At 38.9% G+C, this 25569-nt stretch overlaps 1 pseudogene; it reads right to left on the bottom strand.

The window, feature by feature from the left end:
* Positions 1-18855: 18855 nt before the first annotated feature.
* On the bottom strand, positions 18856-20540 carry LOC136147285 (BTB/POZ domain-containing protein 10 pseudogene; annotated as a pseudogene).
* Between the last annotated feature and the right edge of the window lie 5029 nt (positions 20541-25569).

Here is a 25569-nt window from a genome sequence, read left to right on the forward strand (position 1 = left end):
AGGTTGGGGAAGAGTGAGTTGATATGAATTTTAAAGGGTTGCTCTGGATGTTTGTTGAGAATAGATTTTAGAGAGAGAAAGCAAGGGCAGAGGCAGGGAGGTTAGGTAGGAGGTTGTTGAAATACTCAAGACAAAAGATAGTGGTGGCTTGGACCAGAAAGGTAGCATGGAGGTAGTAAAAAGCAACAGGATTCTGAATAAGTCCTGGAAGTCAGAGTCAACTGATTATTGACAGATTTGAGTATGAAATAAAAGGAAGAGAGGATAATGTCAAATTTTTGGTCTGAGTAACTGGAAGAACAGAATTGACATTCATTGAAAAAAGGAAGGCTGGGTGAGGGTGAGGGTAAGGGTGAGGGCAGAGATAAGATTTAGTTTTGAACATGTATGTTACATGTGAGTTGCTTGTGTGCTCAGTCATGTCTGACTCTTTGCAGCCTCATGGACTATAGCCACCAGGCTCATTTGTCCATGGAAATTTCCAGACAAGACTACTGGAGTGGATTGCCATTTCCTACTCCAAGAGGTTTTCCTGACCCAGGGGTTAAACCTGTGTCTCTTAAGTCTCCTGCTTTGGCAGTCAGATCCTTTACCACTAGTGCACCTGGGAACCCTACAGAAATAAAGGGGAAGTTGAAAATGAGAAACCTAAGTTGTTTATTATTAATAGTTACCCAGATGGACGTGTCAAGTAAGCAGTTGGATATACAAGCATCGAATGGAAAGAAGTCTAGGCTGAAGGTGCAAGTTGAGAAGTTGTCAGCATGTAGGTAGTGTTTGGAGCCATAAAAGTGGTTGCTACTAGCGTAGTGAATGTGGATAGAGGAGTTCGAGGACTGACCACTTCTACTCTTGGGTATTTAGAGACTGAAGAGATGAAAAATAATCACCAAAAAGGGCAGAGGAGTGGACAGTGTAGAAGAAGAAACAACAACAACAACAAACCCAGAGAAGGTGAATGAAGGAAAAGCTGGAGATTTGTTTGTTTCAGACCCTTAAGGAAATCCCGATCCAGTTATTAGCTTGGCTGCTAAGCAGCTGAACAGAAACTTCACTGACCGCACATGGCAAAGAATACAGACTTTATAAAACTAGTTCATGAAAATCACTAAAAAATGTTACATAAATAAGCCAAAAATGACCTCTGTATATTGGCCTCTAGGTTGTTTATTTCAAAATTTTAACCTGTTAGTTCAAAAGCCTGGGGAACCAAACTCAGATTTTTATGCATTCAATTGTTTTATTTCTATTTTTATTTTTTTAATTTTTTTCATTTATTCTATAAATTGAAGTATAGTAGATGTATGGTAATAGTCTATGCTACAGATATACAATATAGTGATTCACAACTTTTAAATGTTACATGCCATTTATACTTACTACAAAAATATTGCCCATATTCCCCCATGCTGTACAATATATCCTTGTAGCTTATTTTATACCTAATAATTTTCTTCTCTTAATTCCCTACCCCATGTTGCTCCTCCCCTCTCCCCTCTCCCTATTGACAGCCCCTAGTCTGTTCTCTGTATCTGTGAATCTGCTTTTCTGTTATATTTCTAGTTTGGGTTTTTTTGCATTTTTTATATTCTACATGTAAATGATATCATAAAGTATTTGTCTATCCCTGTCTGACTTGTTTCATTTAGCGTAGTGCCCTTCAATTATTTTAAAAATAGCCAAAACAAGCAAAAATTTAAACCATTTAGAACCTACCTGCTTCACATACCCTGCAGAGCCTCACTTGACAATTGTTACCAATTGATAATATAAAGCCTTGTGGTTGTAAGACCTCAAGTTGCTATGGCCCTTCAAAGCTCTCTGACACAGAGATTCCTTGCCATGCTGCTGAGCCATTTTTTTTGAAAAATTTGCTTGAAAATGGACTACAACTAAGAAAATGTGATTCAACAATAGCTTAAAAATAGAAATTATTCCATGAAAGCACTAACAGTAAACATCTGAACCGTTTAAATAGCTAAGTTTAAATGATTAGTGAAAATGTGATTCTTGAAATAAAATACATAGAAGATTTTGGGAAAAAAATATTTCAAAAATAATTTTTAACATCTGGGTCTAAAGTCGCAGAAAATACAAACAGCTAAAGCATATACTGGGTTGTCAATGTAACAAATATCAAATTCTAATTATATGCTGCTTAAAAGACATGTGTGTAAAACAAAATCAGTGAACCTCTATAAGAGGATGGATTCACATATAAATATCAGAACAAAACTCCTGACTAAAATACCAGCAAATCAAATCCAGCAGTTTAAGAATTGTTTAATCTGTACTATTTATTTCAAGAATACATGACTAGTCTAACATTAGGAAATTGATCAGGGCTATTTGTCACATGCACAGGTTAAAGAAGAAAATAACATGGTTGTATTAAAAAAAACTGATAAGAAATCATCTATTCAAAAAAGTAAATTATTAGAAATAGAAGATTTTTTATTTAATATGATAAAGAATGTCTCTGTCAAACCGAGGGACATGACAAAAATTCTAGAAGTATTTTTATGAAAGATAGGTATCAGAAAGAATACTTACTATTAACACTGTCCACCAATTTTGATGGTGTTACATATGGCTACACATTCTTTGAGATTTGTCTTAGAAACAGAGTCTCTAGTCCAGTCAAGCCTTAGGATGACTTGCAGCCCCAGCTGACATCTCAGCTGCAAGCTCTGAGATACCTGGGTCACAACTAGCCAACTGTTTGCTCCCAGATCCCTGATCCTCAAAAACTGTGCAATAATAAATGCTTATTGCTTTAAGTTCCTAGGTTTGGGGGTAATTTGTTACACAGAAATGCTTGACTAATATGCTATTGTTCAGACTGTTCCAGTCAATCAATATCAAAATCAAATAATTGATAAAATGACCTATGACTGTGGAAATGGAGAAGACAAAACAATAATTTTTGAAGATTTTATGAAGTGGGTTGATGAGTTAAAAAAAATTTAAGCAAAAAAATAGAAGAAGATGGAAGTGAATATTTCATTGATCTTGGAATTGATAAAACTAACAAATGAAAAACTTAAAAAATACAATATCAAGGTACCTTGATATGGATTTGGGTTACACAGGTGTTGCATTTGTCAAAACTCAATGATGTGCACTTGAGTTTTATGCATTTCATTGTATTTAAATTTTACCTTGAAAGAGAAGTGTTAACTAATGCAAAACTTTAGTTGAAAATATGAATGTTGAAGTATTTTTTAGAAGAAAATATAGTGATGCCTGTGATGTTTAAAATGCATCAAAAAGATAAAATGGATTAATAGATGGTTGGAGGGGTGAGTAGACAACTAAATATGTGATTTAAAAAAACAGAGAAGTGTTAATGGTGGAATCCTTGTAGTAGGTTTATGGCTGTCTCCCCAAAAAATTCTTTCAATTATCAATTTCCAGTGAAATTTTTTGTAGTAATATGTTAGGAAAAATCATATTTTCAAAGAAATTACTTCAGATACCTTGCCAGATGTTTTGAAAAGCAGGATTGAATGTCGCATATGTAAGATGATGTCATGAGGCCGGAGTGTGAAAGAGAGCACTAAAATAGAGAAAAGTAAAGTGGTTATACTGGAGTGTTGAGATAATTTTTATTTTCTGTTTTAAAATTTTCTTTACATTTTCCAAACTTTTAACAGGAAGTGTGAATGACTGTTATTATCAGAAAAAATATATTTTATCCTTTAGCATACTTAAAAATAGTTTCAAGGAGGCAGGTTTTAACTTAGAACACAAAGGAACACTTTCTGACAGAGTTACATTTAGATGAGTAGACCACTCAAATGGTGAGATTGCCCATCTCTCAAGAACCACTCTTCAGGAGAGAAGACCACAAGTAAAAATATTTCTGAAAGGGTTTAATAAGATATGGGGGGATTATAGGGCATCCTCAAATTCTGAGACCCACATGTGAAACAGAAAATACTAAAGAAATGAAAAATTCTCTGGCATTTTCCTAATCTACTGCAAACTCAGTACTGTGTGTATACGTTCAGTTGCCAACTCATGTCTGACTCTTTGAGACCCCATGGACTGCAGCACCCAGGCCTCTCTGTCCCTCACCATTTCCTGGAGTTTACCCAGTTTCATGTCCATTGAGGAAACATCTTTTAATTTCATGGCTGCAGTCACTGTCTGCAGTGATTTTGGCGTCCAAGAAAAGAAAATCTGTCACTGCTTTCACTTTTTCCCCATCTATTTGCCATGAAGTGTGATGGGACCAGATGCCATGATCTTCTTTTTTTGAAGTTGAGTTTTAAGAAGTTGAGTTCTTCTTTTTTTGTTGAGTTTTAAGCCAGCTTTTTCACTCTCCTCTTTCACCCTCATCAAGAGGCTCTTTAGTTCCTCTTCACTCTCTGCCATAAGAGTGTTATCATCTGCATATCTGAGGTTGTTGATATTTCTCCCGGCAATCTTGATTCCAGCTTGTAACTCATCCAAGCCAGCATTTCATGTGCTGTGCTCAAACTCAGTACTACTCCATGAAAAAAAAAATGCTAATCCAAGACTTTGTATATCACCATATATACAAATCTATTTCAATATATCACAGGAAAGTCATTCTAGGCACCAAATGAGAGTTGTTTCAAGATCTTAGCTGTGCTATAAGCATTGTGGAGTCCCAGCAACATTTTATATTTGTGAAATGAGAGAGAGCAGGGTGCTTCAGTATATATTAATCTTATTTCATCCAAGTCTGTGACAAGCCTGAGATGCAGTAGGCGGAGATGAACTTTCCAGAGCTGAAGGCAGCCAGATGTCTCAGGGGCACCTGGGCATGGACTCTGCTCTCTTCCCTCCTTTATGGATGTGCTGCATTTAGCTTAAGAACTAAGAGAGCCTGGTATTTCTAAACATTTCCTTAAAGAGATGCACCAAGTTAGTCCAAGTACTTTTTCCAGTTAAGTAGTGTAATCACAACTGAGTTTCCCTCGTAATCCTTTCATATCCTGTCTGTCAGGTGTGCTGCCTTCACTGCTGTCTGGATGAGTCTCCCCTCCACGGCTGTGTGAGAGCAGTTGGGCATGTTGGTGTGGAGAGGCGTAGGAGTTTATCTTCAATGATGTGGGGCTTCTCTGGTGGCTCAGTGGTAAAGAATCTGCCTGCTAAGGCAGGAGACACTGGTTCAGTCCCTGGGTCGGGAAGATCCCCGGGAGAAGGAAATAGCAATCCGCTCCAGTGTTCTTGCCTGGGAAATCCCATGGACAGAGGAGCCTGGTGGGCCACAGTCCACGGGGTCACAAAAGTGTCAGACACGACTTTGCAACCAAACAACAGCTTCCATCATGCACAATCGTACAGTGGCCTCTGTTTTTCTGTCCTTTTTTTTTTTTTTTTTTTGTAAACAAAGAAACTGAAGTTCAGAGAGATTAGGTAGAAGAATTAGAATTTGTGAAACCAGAGCTGGTTGAGGGCACCTAGATGAAACTTATATTTTCCGAGCATTACTCAAATGCATTCCCACTCGAACCTCTAAAATCCTTTAGATTTATCAGCAGATGTAAAAAAACAAACCAAAAGAGTACTGATTAGCTCCTTGAATTTATTTAAAACTTAAAATTTTTCTGAATGCTATAAACATTGCCCTGAGCATTCTGAAAGCTTTTACCCAGGAGGACAAGACTGCATGCATCCAAGGTGATTCATTAAGTGTTCTTTTTCTCCCAAATGATGGTGGACAACTGGGAGAAAGAGCTTTGGCAGTTGCACTTTTGACTGATGTTCTGTTTAAATTGGGACTTTTTTCATCTGGGCTACTCTGGCTGCCTGTCCTGTTCATAAAGAGGGACAACTATATCCATGATAGGCCATGCAAAATAATTTAGAGTGTGTGCACAAATCCATTACCACAAACCAAATAGCAGTATAATAACTAATACAGCATTTCTGAAAACATTTTCCCAATGAAAAACCAGAAGGGGCTGGAGGCAGAAACATGCTTCAGGAATCCAAAAATCTGTACTTTGGAGAGATTCTACACCAAAGCTTGGAGAGCCTTCAACATGAGCTTTTAAAGCTAGGACTAGCAGACGAAACTTTTCCCAATGCGTTTGTGCCTTCAACAGAGAAATGAAAAAAAATGAGTTGAAATAAGAAAAAGGGTCTGAGAGCCCTCTTCTGTTACTAGTACAAGCCTGTACTTTCCGTGAGGAAAAGACCATGTTTGTCTTGTTGACTCTCTGTGTTCAGCATGAAGGATGATTTTCAACCAATATCACCCCTGGGATGGTGCCGCAAGTCGCTGCCAGTCAGAGCCCATGATGATCAGGATGCTGTAGCAGTGGGTTCCAACTGATGACCAAAGTCAAGAGCAGGGCATGATGTATGCTACATGCTCTGTCAGCAATTTTTGAATGAACAGATGAATGTAATATGTGCTTCATAAACAAAAAATTCCAACGTAGCATATTTCTGTTTTTGACTCTGTTCTATTAAGTGAAGTAAATCCTGTCTTTACTGAGCCAAAGATCCCTCACATTTCAGACTTGGAACTACGAGGCCAAGCCCACTGCCTATTCTTCCATCATCAGTGATTTGAGTATTAAGTGCTTGTGCAACTTTTCAGGTTGCCGCAGCCTTCACTAAACATTGCCAAGAAAAATTCCAGCAGAGCAGTATCATCCCATTTTTCCAAATATTGAAGCCTGTCAGGTCACTCCTAAATCTGCATTTCCAGATTATCTATCTAGTAAACTCTTCATGTAACCCTAAGCCAACTTGGGGGAAAGCTTGACCACTGAGAGCAGAGGTGACTGGAAGGAGGATGCCCCTTCCAGAATCTCAGGGCCCTCAGAAGCCGCCTTGCCTCTTTGCATTCACTTGCCCTAAACACTTCTCCAACTCTAGGTTTGCCTGAAATTGTTCAACAAGGAGGTTTATTTCTTTAACTTGGCTTCGCTTAAAATGTGATACCCCTGGGGGAGTTAATAGCACCTTTCAACTCAGTGTGAAGATGTTTATCAGATTCCTGTATGAGGAAGATTGTGATTGAACAGAAAAACCCTCAGTGCCCCTCTGGGAAAGCAGGAAAGCAACAAAGAGGAAAAAATACTTCCCCAAGGGGAGGCTGGGGATACAGGCACCATTGGCTTGCATGGTTTTCTCTGACTGTCCCTGGTCTTAAGCGGTAAAATGCTGTCAATCCCTGTCATGAAATCTTACCTACTTATCTGATAAAATATTGCAATCAGAAACCACATCAAATTCGTATGTGCCCAACTTTTCTCTATCTTGACCAAATACAGGAAATGAATCACTTTGCAAAGCACACGGAGACCAGCCAAAGCAATCTGCAAGTTGAGTAACTCTGTCCCAGCTCTTAGCTCTCTGGATTCAGTAAGAACTTCAAGTGAAACCTCATTCCTGTTCACCCTCTCAAATGCTCACGCCCAGATTTTTTAGGGTAGACTTGTGGGCTTTGATTTTGCAACCTCCAGTTTGGGGAACAAGCAGAAAATAGTAACACTCCATCTGTTTTGTGCTTTTTTCATAGTGTTTTGTCCTCTATTGAGATACAATGGAATAGTGTTTTAACTTGCAAAATATAGACGGTAACTTCTTTCCTTGTGTACACACACACACACACACACAGACACACACAGACACACACAGACACACACACACACACACACTTATAAAAACCATGTGACCATGAATTGATAGCCCATGTAACCCTATTCTGAGCATAGGATGAAAAACTCTGAAGGACAGGAGAAAGAACACATTTTCCTGAGTCACCCAACCAGGCTATTGGCAAAGCTTAGAACTAGACTTCAGTGTCAGATACTCTGTTTTATTCTTGTTTACTGAGTTGTACTAACTATAGAGACTCACCATGCTTTCTATTTCTGAAGCTGCTTTAAAAGCCACCAAAGTAAGCAAGGATATTATCTTTAGGAAGAGATGGTATGATGTTCTCTCTAACTACACTTATCACTGAATTCAAGTACAGGATCTTTATAAAGTCTCTGTGCCATTATTAAACTTTTAACTTCAAAAGCATACGAGGTAGATATGATAGTAAACTGTAAATGGGATTTAAAGGCAAATTCAATTATCTTCTTAGAGCTGTCATGAACTTCAATTCTGCTGGCCATATTTCATTTGTCACAGGATCTGAAATGAGTACATATTGTGTGCAATTGTGTAAGATAGTTGTCCTAAACTTTAATACATTTACTTTTGAGTACCGTTTACAGATTGTTTCTCTAACACGCACAACCCCAGTTATTAAAGTTTAAAAGTGCACAAGGCCCTTATGAAGACCCTGTTTATAGCTCAAGTACAGAGCACAGGAATTCTGGCTAAATTACCTCTTTTTGCTGCCAGCCCGTTCTCCTTCATTTCAGACAGGCCACAGTATCCAGGGAACTGAATGTTCCTCTGTGAAGAAAAGGAGATATTCTTAAACTCTAGTATTTAGTGAATAACAGGTGATAAAAGGCTTCATTTTTAAATTGCCTTTCTTCCTGTTCCAGTATTCTTGGGCTTCGCTTGTGGCTCAGCGGGTAAAGAATCCGCCTCCTATGTGGGAGACCTGGGTTCGATCCCTGGGTTGGGAAGATCCCCTGGAGAAGGGACAGGCTACCCACTTCAGTATTCTGGCCTGGAGAATTCCATGAACTGTATAGTCCGCGGGGTGGCAAAGAGTCAGACACCACTGAGCAACTTTCACTTTTCTTCTTAGAATACATAGATAATGATAAAATCTAATGTAGGAAGAGTAGGTATTGACTGAGGAAGATAAATAAGAGCAATAAATCATATAATTAGAAGGCTGACCATCCCATACATGAATGCCATTCAGCAGCTACCAACTTAGATTCTACCATTTCTTCAAGGTCCATGCAAGTGTTCATGTTTCCTGAACATTCCTTGTTCACAAGCATGCAGCTGTTCTCTGCATTCCTAAAGCATCTGTAGAGTGAGCCTGAACTCAATGAGACCTCAGAATTCATTGGCCAGTTCACTGAAGAATTGTATCTAGGACCCATGACTGTTATCTTTCTTCCAGATCTTTCCTTAGTCCTGGGGTAGAGAGTGGTCACATTTGTAGCTTGGAGGAAAAATCAGATCTGGGAGGTGAAAAAGAAAAATTGAAAGATGTCAAAGGCTTTGAACCTGGATTATTTAGAAAACATAAGGAGCTTACACTGAAGAAAGGTAGTCAGTTTCATTTAAACATGTTGAATTTGGAATGATGACAGAACATCAAATCCATTTGGTCTGGATGGGTCACGATTCTTAGAACGATAAAGGCCAGAAACTTTGTGTAAAGGTCAGGAATCTCTGTAGAATGATGGACAAAAGTTTTAACCTTGTCCGAAGAGAGTGTAAAGCTTAAATTTAGTGGCCTAGACAGGTTTGGATGACATTCCAAGCTCTGTTAGAGTGATGGACGGGACAGCTCCAATGACTCTTTCCTCTGGAGCAGCTATGGCCTTTTCATTTTGGAGCAAGTCTTTTACTTTCAGCCTTGTTCTATAGGTCAGGTCAAAGGTCCACAAACTACAGCCGGTGGACCAAACAATTTTGGCCCGCTGCCTGTTTTTGTATGGGCAGTTAGCTAAGAATGTTCCTTCTGACATTAAATGGTTGAAAAAAAAAACCCCAAAGAGTAATATTCTGTGACAAGTAAAATTACATGTAATTCAAGTTTTAACATTCATTGGAATATAGCCACATCCTTCATTACATATTTGTGCTACAACAGCGGAGTTAAGTGGTTGCAATAGAAACCATGTAGAAAATAAAGTCTAAAATATTTTCTATGTGATTAAGGAAAATTTTGCTAACCCCTGGCTTAGATCTGTAAGAGTTCAGGCACCTGAAGATGGCTTCTGACCCTTAGCATTCCCATCTGTCCATCCATCCATATCAAGTATATACCACTTGAAGTTCTGAAGAATCACAAGACCTGATACTTGCCCTGAGTACCAGTGTTATATAGTGGTATTCAACACCTCCTGTTGAAAGACCTTGGCATTCATTTGGAAGTATTTCATAGGGTGGTTGAGGTCTGAGTTCTCAGTATCCTTAGATACACTCATTAGAGTCCTATTCTCAGGGCCCAGCTCTTCCTGTGGCTGGAAGAGGACTTGGTCTGAAATAGGAGTGGAACCAACACTTTACAGCTGTTCACCCAGGGAAGAGGAGGATTTCTGAGGTTGGGAACCAGGCTGAGTCTGAGGAGCTAGCCGCAGCTTTTGCCAGGTAGACTAGGGCTTGTTTCTCTAGCTCTCCGATGACTGTCATGGGCCTTGTACACCTTTATTTTAGAGAGAAGCTTCCTCCATTAAAATAATAATAAAAGTTAAAAATAGTATGACTGCATTGGTATTATTAATATGAATACAAGGCAGTTTGGATTTATTCCTATTACCTTTTTTCTGATTTTAAAAGAAATTAATGTTTTTGCTGGCACGTAAAGTATTACAGGCCAAAGCACTGTGCCTCCTCTGCTGACTGGATAAATCAGCCTTGGCTGCTGCTGCTAAGTCACTTCAGTTGTGTCCGGCTCTGTGCAACCTCATAGATGGCAGCCCACCAGGTTCCCCCTTCCCTGGGATTCTCCAGGCAAGAACACTGGAGTGGGTTGCCATTTCCTTCTCCAATGTACGAAAGTGAAAAGTGAAAGTGAAGTCGCTTGGCTAGGAGCTGTAAAATCTGGTGGAGAGGGACCCCTGTCAGCCAGGGGAGAGCTCAGAAGCATGGATTCAGTGCCTTGGGGGCTCAGCCTAAATCCCTCCCATAAAGATTTGATTTATAAGGGGCGTTAGCCTGAGCCTCCAAAGAAGGTTCCTCCAGTTTCTCTAGTGGCCGTCAGCACTGGTGAACTACATTAATGTCTTCTGCTTTCATGTATCATCTCTAACTTGGCCCCTCAGTAGACTTTTTTCAATTAGAATTTTATAATTTTATCGTTTTTAGCCTGTTTAATCATTTGATAGGAATCATGATAGAGTTCATATAGGGATTTCTCACTGGTAAAGATGATCCTAGGCACCTATTGTAGAGTGTAATGCATGCTCATAAAATTTGGGATGTATTACTCCTAGAGCAGCACCTCATTATACCATACCATGCTCCCTTTCCGTCAGTTTCATATATGAACTTGGGTCTCACTGAGTGTAACCTGTGTGGACCGTAACCTTGTCCCTCTCAGTCCGTATAATTTTGGCATTTCCTTCAAGTGCAGAAATGCTGAAGTTGCTCTTATTTTTTCCTTCTCTGTAGAACATCCTGTCTTCTTTATTTGAGGGCACGGAGGGTGGGAAGAGGGTTTTGGATATCATTCTTCAATCAAAGTCATGGCTCTATTTTAGCTGTGATACACTCACAGGCATCTCCCACCACACTGTAGCCTGATTTGCTGACACTTCACACCCGTGAACCCTGCAGACCTCTTCACGGCAGCAAGTTCTGATACGCTTACTTCCCCACTCAGCCCCAGCCTAGACTGCCTGTTGGTAGGGAGTGCCTGTACCAGGACCCTGTGTACCTCCGCTCATCCTTTTCAAATCCTCACTTTCCTTCTTACTGGTTTATTGCAAAGACACTTTCTAAATGTGAATAGTTGACAAAATATGAGATCAGTACAGGACAGTGTTGGTTTCTTCCAAAGGCATTCCTGTTTCAGGAAAATGGCTACTATCTTATAGCGTTAGCAGGAGTACAAATTATTACAATGGTTTCAGAAGACCATTTGAAAATATACTTTAAAAGCTTAAAAATGTAAATGCTCTTTTTGGATCCCAGTAATTCTGTTAGGAATGTACCTTAAGAAAATAATCTTGGACAAGTAATTTTGTTTGGGGTTGGTGACCGTTTAACAAGATAATTGGGACATAGTCCACATGACTAAATAGTAAGATACTGATTAAATAAATGTTAATATCCCTTGATAGTGAAATATCATATAGCCATTACAATAATGTAATAGATGACTATTTAAATAAATAGGAATAATTATATATAGAAAAGTAGGAAAAGATATCAAACCTATATGTACTATATTATCCCACATTTGTTTAAACTTTAAGAAGGATATATGTGTATTTTTACATAGAAAGGAGCATATATTTATGTTTTTGTCCCAAGGAATACATATATAATCAAATAATATATTTATAACATATGCTGTTATTCAGTTCCTAAGTCATGTCTGACTTTGTGACGCATGGACTGCAGCCATGCCAGGCTTCCATGTCTTCCAGTGTCTCCTGGAGTTTGCTCAAGTTCATGCCCATTGAGTCAGTGATGCTATCTAACCATCTTATCCTCTGCTGCCCTCTTCTCCTTTTGCCTTCAGTCTTTCTTAGCATCAGGGTCTTTTCCAAATGAGTTGGCTCTTTGCATCAGGTGGCCGAAGTATTGGAGCTCCAGCTTTAGCATGAGTCCTTCCAATGAATATTCCCTTAGGATTAACTGGTTTGATCTCCTTACAGTCCAAGGGATGCTCAAGAGTCTTCCCCAGCACCACAATTCAAAAGTATCAAACCTTTATAATGTTTACATATAATCAAATGCTAAAAGCTATTTTTAATATCTAAAATTTTAAGTGATAAAATAAATTTTGGTATCAGCATACAGTGAAACTCTATATAGTCAAATATATATCCATGCAGATAGATGTTTATTAGCATGGAAATGCATTCACTATATATTAAAGGTAAAAATATAGTTGCATGGATTATATTCTAATGATTCCCTTTTGTAAAATAACCTATGTACATATTTGTGTATGGTTTACTTACATACCTGTAATTTCATAGGCTAGAAATAGATGCTTCTAATGCTTAACAATAAAATATATGTACTAAAATATTAAAATAATTGTATTTTTAAAAATTATGAATATTTATAATATTTATAGAATTAAAATATTCATCTTTGGTGAGATTTTGGGTGATTTCATCTTTCCTTTCTTTATTACTGAACTTTATATATTTTCTACAATACACACCATTTACTTTTGTCATCAGAGGATAAAAATGATTTATTTTAAAATGCAGCATCTGGACAGTAGTGGAAGCTGCCCAGTTATATCTTTGTCCTGAGCCAGAGAGGAGAGAGCCATGGAGAAACCATATACAACCCTACCATTTTCTGTGTGATGTTCGAGTTAGGAATGTTTTAGCTGCAAGTAACAGAAAATCTAACAGCCGAATAGACCATAACAGCCTATATTTAGCCATCACGTTCAGAGGTAGACAATTTCAGGATTGTCATGGCAGTTCCACTGTTAACAACTTTATAACTTTCTGCTCTGTTATCCTTTGAGTGTTGGCTTTTTATCCACATGCATGTCCCCATGTGGTCTTAAGATGGCAGCTGTTCCCATTCAAGGCAGGAGAAGGGGGCTGCATTGATATGTCTGGAAAGCGGGTCTTTCTGGGGCAAAGGAGAAGGAACTTGGAAATATAGCTGTTGTGCAAGCCGATCAGAAATGTTGGCCACAGGTAGGAAGGGGCTGTTCTCCTTGTTGAGACATATCATATACTGATGATGATTGTTATTTATTCCAACTTAATCTTATAGTTAAAAAAAACTCCTCCAAGATGCTGGCAATGAGTTTTTCAGCAGTGTGAGTTTTCCTTTCTCTGGCTTTCAGGGCATTGGGAGTAAATAGATCAGCATGTACTATGTAGAAGACAATTGAAATGGAATTTCTTGAGTGTTTAAACATTAACATCCTTCATTTCATATAAGCATGGGAGGTATGTAAGTATGTGTGGTTAAAGAGTAGATATGAAACTATTCTGCAAATTTTATATATGGTGATATGTAAAGAGAGAGACTAAATGATGAAAAAGACAGATGGTCCTCAATCAGAACATATTTATGATGCTTGAGGATAACTAACAATGAGTTAGACACAGCACAGTGGGACCTTAGTCTAGGTCAGACATACTTCAGTTTCATTTAGTTTGATTCTACTGGTAAAAGAACATTTCAGAAATAAATGACACATCATCCATAGCACACTTTGGAAACTAAAGAATTTCTTTCATTCCATTGTGACTGTAACCACCCCAATCCTCACCTTTCTCTAGAGTGAATATTGCCTTCAATTAATTAATTGTGTCTTACTCTCTTATCTGTAAAATGAAAATTATTTTATATAGAACCTGCTTTGCTAAATGTTCCTTAAATTGGCTTGTTAATGTGCATAAAAGGCTTTGTAAGGTAAAAAGTGATGGGCATCAGTATTAGTTCATCTAATTTGTATTTAGTACACAGTGATTAAATCTCAAAACGAACAAAAAACCAAAACCAATGAAAAAAAAAAAAAAACCCTGTTAAAAGATTTGAAATTCTCTGTAATAGGTAGCACTTAGTGATGATGTTGTTAGCTGAGTGGTTGTGAGTCTATTTTAGTATTTTCCCAAATGAAATGAATCAAGAAAATAAAAATTAGATGAGTTTCACTTAGAAATGAACTGAATTTAGTGACAGTTTAACTGATCTGCAGGATTTGAATATTCAAGCAGCAAGATTTTGTGCTGTGTCAGTATCACTTTTGTTACACTACTTTAATTCATTATAGCTTAATATTCTTTGTTACTATTTTCCTGTTATTTCCTGCAAATGACCATTATTGAATGAATGAACTATACTCCATTATAGATATGCTTGAATTTTCAACTAAAATGCATCTTCCTCATTTATAAACAGCCTCTCTGCACAATATAAACTCCTTGCATTCTGCATTGAAATTTCCCCCAGTGATTTCATACGTATATGTTTCCTCCCTAACTGTAAGAACAGAAGCTACTGTCTTTACTTTCTTTGGAAATCCTAGTGGAAAGGTTTTTAATATAACATACCTAATACAAACCTCCATGTTTATGTTTACATAATACTACTTCATATCATTTTCAATGTCTTTTTCACATCTATTAGTTCATTTGATCTTCATTGGATATGTGTCATTTTTCCTATTGAAAATATCTACATTATATGTATTTATACCACTTTTCTTTGCCAAATGAAAAAACCCCAGAATCAACTCATGATTTATAAAGTCTTTAAGAAAAGCATAAAATTAATCTTTTTTTGTAATAGCACTCTTATTTTTCTCTATGCTCAAAATTTCAAGTAGGAATATTAGGAGAATGCAGGCCAGAGTGGTTAAAGGATATGCCCCAAATTACATGTTATTAGATCAAGACATGAGACCAGAATTTTGGGAAAGTCACCCTGCATTGGTAGGAATGGCCTGAGGTGGACATTTTTCTTCTATAGCAAAGAAATCCAGAAGGAGCTGTATAGTATTTAAAACTTACTTTTTTTAAGCACAAGAAGTCATTCTGCTAGCAACTGTTGAGCACCTCCCAAGTCAAGGACTCTCTACAAAAATAACCAAGACCCACTCCCTACCCTCTAGGTGCCCCTGAAAATCCACGGAGACCATCTTTTGGGAAATCATATCAAGTCCCTTTTCTCTGTGCCTGACTCAGCCTGAACGATGGCAGTGGCTGGGAGAAAGTAGATGGTGGGAAGGAGTAAGGAATGCTTTTCCTTAAAGTAAATCATTATCAATGAATGGAGAGAAAATATACCAATAACTTTACATAAAGCAGATTCGCACTCATTTCACTTTCGTTGTTCTGGTTCAGCTGCTAAGTTTTGTCCAATTCTGCGACCCGATGAACTGCAGCATGCCAGGCCTCCCTGTCCTTTTCGCTATCACCTGAAGTTTGCTCAAATCCATATCCATTGTCAGTGATGCTATCCAACCATTTCATCCTCTGCCATCCTTTTCTCCTTTAGCCTTCAATCTTTCCCAGAATCAGGGTCTTTTCCAGTGAGTCGGCTCTTCTCATCAGGTGGCCAATGTATTGTAGCTTCAGCTTCAGCATCAGTCCTTCCAATGAATATTCAGGACTGATTTCCTTTAGGATAGATTGGTTGGATCTCCTTGCACTCCAAGGGACTCTGAAGAGTCTTCTCCAGCACCACAGTTCAAAAGTATCCATTCTTCAGCATTCAGCCTTTCTTATGGTCCAACTCACATCTGTACATGACTACTGGAAAAACCATAGCTTTGACGATACAGAGCTTTGTTGGCAAAGTAATTTCTCTTCTTTTTAACACTCTGTCTAGGTTTGTCATAGCTTTTCTTCCAAAGAGCAAGTGTCTTTTAATTCCATGGCTGCAGTCACCATCCACAGTGATTTTGGAACCCCCCAAAATGAAATCTCTCACTGCTTCTATTTTTTCCCTTTCTATTTGCCATGAAGTGATGGGAGTGGATGCAATGATCTTAGTTTTTTTTGAATGTTGATTTTTATACCAGCTTTTTCACTCTCTTAACTTTATCAAGAGACTCTTCAGTTCCTCTTCACTTTCTGCCATAAGGGTGATGTCATCTGCATATCTGAGGTTATTGATATTTCTCCCTGAAGTCTTGATTCCAGCTTGTGCTTCATCCAGCCTGGGATTTTGCATGATGTACTCTGCATAGAAGTTAAATAAGCAGGGTGACAGTATACAGCCTTGACATACTCCTTTCCCATTTTTGAAACAGTTGTTCCATGTTCAGTTCTAACTGTTGCTTCTTGACCTGTATACAGGTTTCTTAGGGGTCTGGTATTCCCATCTCTTTAAGAATTTTCCATAGTTTGTTGTGAGTCACACAGTCAAAGGCTTTAGCATAGTCAATGAATCAGATGTTTTTCTGGAATTTTCTTTTTTATGATCCAGTGGATATGGCAATTTGATCTCTTTTTTTCCTCTGCCTTCTCTAAATCCAGCTTGTACATCTTGAAGTTCTCAGTTCACATACTGTTGAAGCCTAGTTTGAAGGATTTTGAGCATTACCTTGCTAGCATGTGAAATGAGTGCAGTTGTGCAGTAATTTGAACACTCTTTGGCACTGCCATTCTTTGGGATTGGTATTAGTTCTAGAAGGTCTTGTAGGTCTTCATAGAATTGTTCAATTTCAGCTTCTTCGGCATTAATGATTGGGGCAGAGACTTGAATTACTGTGATAGTGAATGGTTTGCCTAGGAAACAAACAGAGATCATTCTGTTGTTTTTAAGATTGCACCCAAGTACTGCATTTTGGACTCTTGTTGACTATGATGGCTACTCCATTTCTTCTAAGAGATTCTTGCCCCCAGTAGTAGATATAATGGTCATCTGAATTAAATTCACCCATTCCTGTCCATTTTAGTTCACTGATTGCTAAATGTTGATGTTCATTCTTGCTATCTCCTATTTGACTGCTTCCAATTTACCTTGATTCATGGACCTAATATTCCAGCTTCCTAAGCAATATTGCTCTTTACAGCATCAGACTTTATTTCCATCACCAGTCACATTCACCACCGGGTGTTGTTTTTGCTTTGGCCCTGTCTCTTCATTGTTTCTGGAGTTATTTCTCCACTCTTCTCCAGTAGCATATTGGGCACCTACCAGCCTGGGGAGTTCATCTTTCAGTGTCATATCTTTTTGCCTTTTCATACTGTTCATGGGGTTGTCAAGGCAAGAATGCTGAAGTAGTTTGCCATTCCCTTCTCCAGTGGACCATGTTTTGTCAGAATTCTCCACCATGACTCATCCATCTTGGGTGGCCATACTTAGCATGGTTCATAGTTTCATTGAATCAGACAAGGCTGTATCCATGTGATCAGTTTGGTTAATTTTCTGTGATTGTGGTTTTCATTCTGTCTGCCCTCTGATGGATGAGGATAAGAAGCTTGTGGAAGCTTCCAAATGAGGAGGGACTGGCTGCGGGGAAAATTGGGTCATTTCATTATACCAGAACAATTTATTGGCATGTTATCACTGCTACTAAGCTTTGAGCTCCTTGTTTCCATTTCATGACAGAAACTGCTGGTTGAACACTAAAATTCATTCTCCCTTTCTTTCTTAGCATCAGAATCCTGACTGTTAAAGAAAAAAATTCAACTGAGTAAAATTTAAAGGTCTCAATGACTTTAATTCAGTGATTTGTGAATTGGGTAGCATCTAATTTAGCAGATAGAAAGGAGCTCCAAGGAGTTGTACAGAAAGAAAGACTTTTATAGGCAGAAGGGAGCAAGAATAGGGAAGTCATAGGGGGCAAAAGTGGATTGGTTATTGCAAGGTTGCTTTCCGTACATGGAAGAATGAAGTCTTGGAGCTGAGCCTGGTGATGTGCTGAGAGGTGAGCACCCATTGGTTGACCTAAGTCCTTATTTTCTGGAGATCTGAGCAAAGAAATTTAAGTTTTGGTTTGCTTATATGGGGTTTAGCATGAGTGACTCCATCTTAGATCTAATCTGGTTACTTTTTTTTTTTAAACAATGGAATTTTATTTTGATGAAAAACAAGTTTACAATCATTTAGTAAATGAAGAGCAAACACTTCATTTGCCTATCCCATAACTTTCAAAAAGAAAATCATTAGTAAATAAATATCTGTGAACAGATTAAGGGTAAGGCAGACCGGATAATAACCCACCTTTGATGTTCACACTCTCTGCATGTGACTCACTTGAAAAGGATGAAAAGGGCACTGAGATAACTGATAAGATATGGTTGAATCTCATCCTCATCATTCAAATAAGCCCAGTGATACTCATTTTTTGCTCATCATGGGCAGCAAACTATACACATTTTACTGAAGGAATACTTTGATAGAAGCACTTATTTAAATTATATTGTGCATCACAACTATAAAAATGGCTTGAACAGTTCCACTTAACCACCATTTATAAAGTGCAACTATATAATATTCTACAATTTATCTGGGGTGTGATGAATATCTAGACAAAGTATCCCAGCTGCCAATTTCCACCACTTCTGGAAAGATCTAGATGTGTGAAAAAGGACTGTCCCCCATACAAAGAACCAATTTCACAAACCTACTAGAAAACAAATACATTTATATAACTGGAACCTCAAGATGCTAGAGTTGTACTCATTTAAAAAACCATTCAGCTACCTTTGGTCTTTAAAAAAAGTCTACACTGCAATATCCTAAACATCGTCCTGTGCATCTCACAATGAAGAGAGTGGCCTTGCAGTGCAGGATGAGGAGAGTGCAGCGTCGCTGTGAAGAGTAGCATGCTATGGTTTCGGGGAACATCGCCGTCACAGCATCGGGTTCTGCGCGTCGGGATCGAGGTCACTGCTGCCAGGAGGGGCGTGGATGGGTAGGATATCCAGCTCATCCACTTGCGGAGTGGGATGCAGGACCACCAGCTGGTCCTCGGGAATGTCTGTGGCAGCGGCGGCAAGGTTGGTGATCGACTTACTCTTCACACACTGAAAGTCTACATGCCGGCTCTTTCCTTCTTCCTTCTCCCAAGACATTCGAATAAAGGGTCTTTGGACATAGTTGTAAATCACTTCAGGGCGGCCCCCAGGCCTTTTCTTTACTTTTTCTTTGTAGGTAGGATAACCTTCTATTCCCAGTCTAATCTTCTTAAGACCCCTCTCCTTCAAAACTGATTTGGCCACATCTCTGTTTTCAATGTACTTGAAAAATCTATATAATTTTGTGCTATAAATAATTTGTGAATATTCTTCTCCCATCTGTGGTGGATACTCTTCATCCCAATCAACTACATCATTATCTGTAAGCGCCACTATGTGGCATTCACGTTCCCCACTCAGGGCACTGGCTACCATGAGAGGCAGGATCATTTCTTCCAAGTAAAACTCAAACTGTCTGCGAGCACCATCATTTGACAACTCATGCATTAGGGCACCTGAAATAAAACTGAAATCTCTACATTTAATAGTACTATATTCGAAAGAGATACAAAGATAGTCACAAGCTTCTCTCAATTCAGGAATAGATATACCATCAGAACAACGGATTATTCCTGTTTTATAATAATCCAGAATTGCTCGAAATACAGTAGAGCCAATTCCTTCTGCCACCTCATACTCTCCCTTCTCATTAGGACGTGTAAAGTTATGTTCTCTGCCAGATCCAAACATCCTGCCCAACATTGTATTTGGCTGTGCAGTAAAAATGGATGGGTCTACAACAAATCTAGTGTTATCCACTATAAGTGTCACTCGTTCTGATGTTCTCACATTCCGAGCTCCTCCTTTTGCATTTTCATACACAAACACCATTTCCCCAGACATCTTACAGCTACTATCTGAACTTGACTGACTACTGCTTCTGCTGCTGTTTCCAGCACTGCTACTGGATCCGTTTGGAGAGGCTTTCTGAGGACGAGGACTGCTTGGATGAGAGGAACTGTGATCTTTTTCACGTTCAACATAGTGCTGTCGTGTTGGAGAAGTAACATTTCTAATACAAGGAGTGAGCTGAGATTCTGTTCTTTCATGAGATGAATCTCGTGCTCTGTCACTTGACCTTCGTCTATCTCTTGATCTCTCATGTCCCCCACTAGCACCATGCAGACTCATTTTGGTGTGGCCGACAGCTCCTTTAGCAACACGTGAGGGAGTGCTTGAATGTTTATAGAGTTTACGAGGTCTACTGTGCAATTTCCGATCCCAATTCTCTGGATCACTGGAGTTACTGTCATAGGGATGAGGCCGTCCTGCCATTCCACTTCAAGCTTCCTCGCACTACTGCTCTGAAAGCACACATGTAGCACCCATAACCTGAGTAGTCTTGTGCCATCACCCCAATTCTTCAACCTCATTACATCTTGGATGTTCTTTGGGATTCCATCTTCATCTGTAATCCCTTTTGAGTGTCCAGGCACAGGCCAGGGCCAGCGACACCTACTCGGCTTCCTCCCCAACTAGATTCCTCCAGAGAGGTGTCTGTGGCTGCGACCGCCCGAGCGGCTGCGGCTACTAAAGCCACCCCAGCAGGTTTACAGGCTGGCTCCAGGCTGCTTCTTGCCTGGTTACTTTTTTTTTAATGATTTTTTTTTTTTTTCAAAAAATATTTGGCTGCATCAGGCCTGGCATGTGGGATCTTCATTCTCGTTAAGACATATGGGATTCCTAGTTGTGACATGCGAACTCTTAGTCACACTATGTGGGATCTAGTTCCCTGACCAGGGCTCTAACCCAGGCCCCCAGCATTGAGAGCACAGAAGTCTTAGCTACTGGAATACTGGGGAAGTACTTATTCCAGTTACTTTATACATGACTTTTTGGCTGAACAAGTGACACCAGAATAAAATCTACATCTCCTAATCTCCATGCAGCTATCAATGTGACTAACTTCTTGCAAAAAGATGTGAGGAGAATTATTAAGTTCTGGGGAGACTCCTTAAGGGGAAGGAGTCTTTTCTTCCATTTTCATTCAGCTGCTTGGGATACAGTTGTAGTAGCTGATGTTTTAGCAACTGTCTTGGACCATGAGATGACCTTGTGGTCACCAAAATAGGAAAGAAAGAAAGATTCTGGGTCCGTGATGATTTTTTGGAGCTTGCATCCTCTGGACTGTCTAACTGCCTTCTTATTTCACTCAAAATAATAGATCAGAGTACTAAGAGATGTAGTCAAGTTTCTGTTGATAGCAGCAGAAATAAATCTTAACTGATACTCATCATATTTCTGTATTCACAAGAGAGCATGGTGCCTAAATTGATAGGTGGTCAAGACACATGGACTTTCAATGTATTTAATTACTTACACTTGCCTTATTCCAAAAATACTTGAAGATGTGGTGCTAAATAAATGGTTGTTAAAAATTGAAATTATGCCAGTTTACCAAGGAAGAACATAACAGCCAAATCAGAAACAAATGTAGAGTCCGTCCTCAAGACATAAAATCATTGAAGTTATCCAGAGAAATGTAAATGTGAAAGTCATTCCTCTGTTTGGAAGAAAATCTGGCAATATAATTTTAAATTATTTTGAAACATGAATAGTTAAATAAAAATTCAGAGTAAATAATTGGCTCTAAATATGAATTGATAATATATTAAAAGACAAAAACTCAAAGTGATAGTGGAGATTTGATCTCCCTTATGATCATATGAAAGTAGAGAAGGGTTTAGTTGCGTACCTGGTGAGACAATAAAATGGACAAGCAAAAATATGATAACAAATAAACTAGGTCAGAGAACCATGTGCTAAAGTGCTGGTAACTGATTTATTTACCAATCACTGATTTAGCAACTCTTTGTGCCAGGCACTATTCTATTCACAATTATTAGTTCATTAAATCTACAAAACAATCTTATGAGATAGTTATTGGTTTATGTCCACTTTTAGGATGGGAACACTCAAGCCCCAGAAGTCCATGTGCCTTGCCCAAGATCACATAGTAAGTGGAGGAGCAAGATTTTACCCAGGCACCATCATTTTAAAGATGAAAAGTTGTAGGCATTATTACTAGTTCTTTTCAAGCATGCTTTAAAATATAGTGTTCCAATGGAGAGACCAGCTCCTTCATGCATTTACAGCTAGTTCTCATTTTGAAATTGTGGAGAAAGGGAGTCTGGAAAGGGTTCAGAGAAGGGTTAAAAGGAAAAAATCCTAAGATGGAAAATTGGAGCCCTGAGGAAAAGCCAAAGATGTTGAATGGATTTAATTTCGAGAAGAGAAGATACCAGTGAATTTTCCAACCTCTGGTGAGAGAGTATTGTCAGATGAAAGAAACAAATAACTAATTATGATATTAATAGCTTTAAAGGAAGATGTTGGGATCCCTGATCTTGGTAGTTTTTAAAATGGGAAGAGGCAATGTAAAATATGAAGATTAATTATGAAGATTTTGTAAGACATTTGTATCACTTTTTCCATATATATTCTTCTGAACTAATCCGTGCAGTTTCACATGTGAAAGTGTTAGTTGCTTGGTCGTGTTTGACTCTTCGCTGCCCCATGGACTATAGCCCGCCAGGCTCCTCTGTCCATGGGATTCTCCAGGCAAGAATACTGGAATGGGTAGCTATTCCCTTCTCCAAGGGTTCTTCCGGACCCAGGGATCAAATCCAAGTCTCCTGCATTGCAGGCAGATTCTTTTCCATCTGATCCACGAGGAAGTATACGTAATTCTCAATGTCTTCCTTGCTTTCCATTCTCCCTTGTCCGCCTGGAAATTCTTCCTCATCCTCTAAGATTCTGCTTTAGTATCATTCCCTGCTGAAGTTCCCAAGTTCTCACTTTGCCCCTTTCTGAGCACAGTTGGTGGAAAAGAATTTCAAAACTCGTAGCTATTGTTGACCCTTCTATTCAAGCTCTTTTCCATTGTGTTTGCAGTTATTTGTTCACACGCACACACCCTGCAAATAGGCAATGAGATTTGTGAGTCAAGAATCATCTCTTACTAGTCTTTGGAACCTTGACATCCCACACAGTGGTGGGTAGATACTTGGCACTGATAAAAACTTGAATGAAAAAATAAATGACTGATTGGCAAGCTGTATGATTTGTTGGTTTTCTTGTGAGGTTTGTGTCATCTGGAGAGAGCAGTATGGTTTTGCAAGAGCTTCTCAAAATTTGACAAGTGATGTGAAGATGCAGATTCTACTGTCCAGGAACAATATCTGAAATAGAAGGCAAAGAAAGGGCCTAAGAAAATAGTAGGTGGGGTGTTACCGGTGTTTTTCTTTTCTTTTTTTTTTTTTTGAGAAATCACCAACTAACCTTGCCATCTATGGCCAGGAGACATCACTATTAATTCTTTGTCCTTCGTCCTTAAAAAGGTAAACATTCCTAGTATGGAACTCAGAACAACAGGAAGAGAAAAAGAAGGGGGAAATTTGACCCTATCCTTCATCATCTCCTGGAGAATTTTTAGTCATTTTATTGTGCGGCCTTCATACTCTGGCCATGACCTCTGTATAACCCAAGGTCAGGTCAGCTTTGCTCACAGCTTGGGGATTAAACTCTTCGAACTATCTCAGAGCCTGAGCTTTAACCACTCTCAAGGGCATACAACCATACCTGCATATTCTTTTCTTTTGCTGCTTTTGCTTTTCAGAGAATGGGGCTCTTTTTTAAACCTAAGGTTCAGAAGACAGTAGCTAGAATTTATGCTGAAGTGGAGTAACAGGCTTTGGAGCTGAGCAGTGTCCTAATACAGGTGAAAAGCATGTATTGATTACTTAAAGAAAGTTAAAATAAAAGCAATTTTTCTCCCCATCTCAGCACATTGCAGCTTTTGGCCTATCCACTCATAGCTAAAAAAGCATTCTTTCCTGATAATCAAGCTTCAGCTGTCTGAATTTCAGGCCGAGCCTCTCCTCCTGAGCTCTGGTGAAGAGCTGCTTTAATTAACCATTATACCACAGATGTTATTGATTTTTTTTTTTCAAATCTGGTTGAAACATCATTGTGCTGGATCATGGCCAAAACTAAGGCCTGAATTTGTGTGTGTGTGTGTGCTGCTTTTACTCCTTCTGCATACCTTATTAGTCTCCATGTCTGTTAAGTGCAATCCTTCGTATTAACTCGGAAAATATAGAATTGATTTTTAGCCTAGCAGCCGTGATCTAAGGGCTCCTAATTTGAAATCTGTAAACCTCAGTTGCTGAGGAAGTCTTTCTGCTGTGACTCTACACTTCCTTGAAGTAAGCTTTTTATTCTTTAATTTAAAAAAGAAATCTCCCTCTGCCTTTTACTCTGTCTCTCTTTCGCACACACAATTGGAGGTTTTCCAGGAACATGACCCGTTCTTTGCATTTTGAACATGCTCATCATGAAAGGTTCCCAAAGGCTTACTCTTATCTGTCTAGAATGTGTGACCTGCAACATGGACCTTAGGAAGATTTGAAACTGACCAGTCTCCATACTTTCAGTATTTTGAGGGAAATGTGGAAGAGCTTGAACCACATTCACTTTGTGCAAATTGCAGGATAATAGAAACGACAGGGCATCTGCATTCCTTTTACAGTCTGCCTTCCAGTGATGATAAAACTCAAGGACCAAACAATCACAGTGGGTTCCCAAATTCTGATAAGGTTTCTGTGAGTTTAGTGATATGTGCTTTAAACATAATTTGAAGCTTTTAAAATACTGTAATGGCAGCTCTTGACCTTTAAAAAAAAAATCACAGGGAGCAAGAGGTGGTGAAAAATGTTTATTTACTCTGCATTAGTGGCTAAACTCCCGCGCCTTTCTAGAACCGGTAGTTCCTTTATACTTGGGAACTCACGCATGTCGCCCCCATTCTTCCAGCACGAACCAGACAGGCCCACTTGAGCTGGAGAAACAATGGCCCGCAGTCAGTCCTATGCCTCAGTGAGAAACAACAATGCAGGCCTCTTGACAAATTCTGGCGTCAGGAGTGGAATCTTGCAGTTCAACATGTCTGCTGAACAGAAGTTGGAAAAAAGAAAAGATCATCTTGTAAACAATTAATTAATGTTTGTCATGAATTATCATTTTTACTTCCTTCTCAAGAGGCTCAAAGGGAATCAAAAGGCATTTTTGCAGGTGGTGGCATTCAAAGTAAGGGCAATCAAAGGTTTGAGAGCCGAGGCACAGCACTCCGCGCCTCGAAGGGTGAATGGTGCTAGGATTAGAGCACAGCGGGGGGTTGAGGGCTTCAGGTGTGAAGCTTAATGTTTGTGATCAGCAAAAAAAGTCTTGAATTTATCTAAACTGCTCTTCTGCTAACAGTACTTCTAGCACATAAATGTTCTGAAACTGACAAGTGTTCTCATTG

Source organism: Muntiacus reevesi, chromosome 15, assembly GCF_963930625.1.
Source record: "Muntiacus reevesi chromosome 15, mMunRee1.1, whole genome shotgun sequence".
Classification (NCBI taxonomy): domain Eukaryota; kingdom Metazoa; phylum Chordata; class Mammalia; order Artiodactyla; family Cervidae; genus Muntiacus; species Muntiacus reevesi.